The sequence below is a fragment of the Chaetura pelagica genome, unplaced genomic scaffold (genome assembly GCF_000747805.2).
Source record: "Chaetura pelagica isolate M959 unplaced genomic scaffold, ChaPel_1.0 scaffold9, whole genome shotgun sequence".
Taxonomy (NCBI): Eukaryota; Metazoa; Chordata; class Aves; order Apodiformes; family Apodidae; genus Chaetura; species Chaetura pelagica.
Genome location: NW_009954494.1, coordinates 30,499 through 33,436, shown reverse-complemented (window position 1 = coordinate 33,436; position 2,938 = coordinate 30,499). Strand labels below are relative to the sequence as shown.

Here is a 2,938-nt window from a genome sequence, read left to right as displayed (position 1 = left end):
TGAACCTTTATTTTTCCTCCAAAGTTAAATATATCTCTTTTTTTCTCCTTGGGCATTTCTTTTCCTGTCAAGCACAGCCTTTTTTTCCTGGCACAATTCTTGTTGTTTTCGAGAAGGATCATTCAAAGCTTTATCATGTTCAGTTCTGCTGGGGAGATGGGTGACTGCAGCATAATGTTGGAAGGTATAATGGCTACTTTGAAACAGCTGCTGGGTACAGACAAATGGCAAAGCCATAGCTTCATATATCCTTGCAAGTGCCTAGGATCCCATATGGCCTTTATTTTCTCTCTCCACAACCTCTCATCCAGCTTATTTCTTTCTACTTCAAATAATTAAGATCCTGCCTGCTGAAGCCCACAGCAGTCCCCCCCATCCTGTAATGCATTGAAGTGGTATTTAACAGCTAGCAGTCTTCAGAAAAAGCACAGAAATGCCAGAAATTGGCTGCACGAGCTTCAAAGGCACAGTCAGAAGCTGCTCCCCAAAAATGGTTTTTAAACCATTCACCAGGGCTCCTGGTTTGCCCTGTGACAACATTAAAGCTTTGTGCCCTTTCCATGTGTTCCAACAGCAAAACATCATCAGGAGTAGTCTTGACGACTGCTGCTGGACAGCAGATGGAGATGCTGGCAGTAACCTCCTCTGCTTCTGTGGGTGACAGTCAAAACAATACTTCTTGAAAATCTGCAGAGATCACTTTTACTGTATTTCTTTTCTACTGGCTACTGATCCATTTGATCTACAGCACCAAAGGGATAACTTCTGTAGATATGACATCATTTGTCTTAGGAGGCAACTACAAGCTCTTTATCCTGCAGTGCTGGGACAGAAACAGAGCTTTCTCTAGTCATCCCTCAATGACTTGTTTCTTATCAGGACAGCTATGTGTTCAATTCTGCCATCTCTCTATCTACTGCATCCCTACTGCACCCAATCTTTTCAGTGCAACAGGTTTCAATCCTGTGCACACAATACCACCTCTCTCTTCACACCAATTCCTCAAATCCTCCTCTCTTCTGCCTTCAGTCTCAGCATCACAGCAGTCTCTTCCCTTGAAAAGCCTGACAGTAAGAAAAGACCTTCACAGTCTCTGGCTCATCTTTCCTTCCACCTACAACTGCTATTTTTCTCCTCCCATCACAAAGGCAAAAGTAGGTATCAGTCAATATACCTGTGGGAAACTGTTCTTTTCTTCCCCACATAAGTCTAAACAAAATGCCTTTTAAGTCAGCAAAGGCCTCTCCTGATTATTCCTAGCTAAGGGACTAAAACAGGCTTGCTACTCAAGGACAACTGAAACCGAAACAACAGATGGTACAGCACAGAAAGGATGGGCAACAAGTCATACCCCTGATGGTCACCACCCTAACTTGGGACTCATGGATGCCAACTGGCTCTGGACAGTGACACTGACTGGACAGGTGGGTCACGGGGGGTATAAAAGGCGGTGAGTACAGCAGGTGGGGCCCCCTGAGGCCCATTCAGATGCTTTCTGCATGGGACACCCCCCTGCTGCAGACACTGGTGCTGGGACCCTGCCTGCACACACAGCACGAGCTCTTAAGCAGGACTGATGTCGGGCTTCCTCCCTTTTCCCTCCTCCCATTGGTCCTCAACCCTCTCGAGAGAACGCCTTAAAAGCACAGGCCCTTTTGTATTACCTCCCTAAAGGACATTTTATATATGTGTATATATATAGCCATTTACATCTTCCCTAAACATCATTCCTCAGTTTGTGCTAGCCCTTAATAAGCCGATTGATTTGTGAAGTTAACATTGGTCTCAGCAGCAATCTGTGAGCGTGGTGGGGGTGTATCTAACCACCACTCTAAAACACAGTCCCACAGCGGCTGTTCCTCTGTGAGAGGCAGTGCCACGTGTGACCCTGGGTCCTATTCAACAACCCCTCCACATCAGGGGGGAAGTCACAAAGCACCTGACAGCTGGTAGCCCCCCAATATCAGCTTGTCATGATACCTAAACACCCAAGTGGCAGGGTATGGGTGAAGACCATGTTTATTGCAAAACAAGAAAAACAGTCAAACTGTTCTGGAAAGACTGGTTGCCTACACAGAGGCAATCAGAAAATACATCACACTTTTAAGCGGGAGATTTCACATGCTGACAGATGAGAGGCAAGTCAATTCAGAAACTCAAACCAAGTATGTCTGGCTAGAGTCAGACTGCTGGAGAGCGCGCTACCAGAGGATGGAAGGTCTCTGGGTAGACATCTGTGCTACAAGTCTACAGGAGTTTCCTTGCTCTGTGCTGACAATTTACTCTGTGGAAAACTCATGCAGAAGGTTCATAACCTCTCACTAGAAACTAGGTGGAAAAAAAAGTACTTAGGAACAAAAGCTGCATCTTGACTGCACATTTAAGAGTGCCCTAGAAACTAAAATATTAGCAATTCTGTCCATATTCAAAGCTCAGACAGTAAATTGAAAGCACTTGTGAAAAGCACATCCCAAATACTCCACATTCATACATAATTGAAGCACCCCAGGGTACAATTCTCAAATGAAATAGATGACATTTGGAAGGAAAAAAAAGGGCCAGTTAGTAATAAACAGAAGACTTTGAAGGCTACATTCTGCAAACTATCTCACAAAGGGCAGGCCCTAAACAGGCACAAAACAAAAGCTAGGTTTTTAGACGAAACAGCTATAAAAGCAAGAGGGCAAAGAAATGTACTGTCATACTTTTTGGCTCTTGAATAGCTATTAAAAAAAAGCCTTCATTTTTCTATAGACTTCACAGCCAAATATTCAACTGCTCATTCCTAGCACCACTTTCTAGATTCTGACTCACTGTCTTCCTCTCTCATCCTAAACTTCATCTGTTTCCATTACCATTATTGTAGGGAGATTCTCCCCTCCAGTGCTATCCCAAATCTTCTGCAGCCTATTTTCCCTGCTTCTCAGCAGCTCTTTCC

At 44.3% G+C, this 2,938-nt stretch overlaps 1 protein-coding gene across 1 annotated transcript in view; it reads right to left on the bottom strand.

Moving 5' to 3' along the window:
• Positions 1-2,938, bottom strand: part of PGBD5 (piggyBac transposable element derived 5) — a 30,050-nt gene that overhangs the window by 12,547 nt on the left and 14,565 nt on the right. The window lies entirely within an intron of this gene.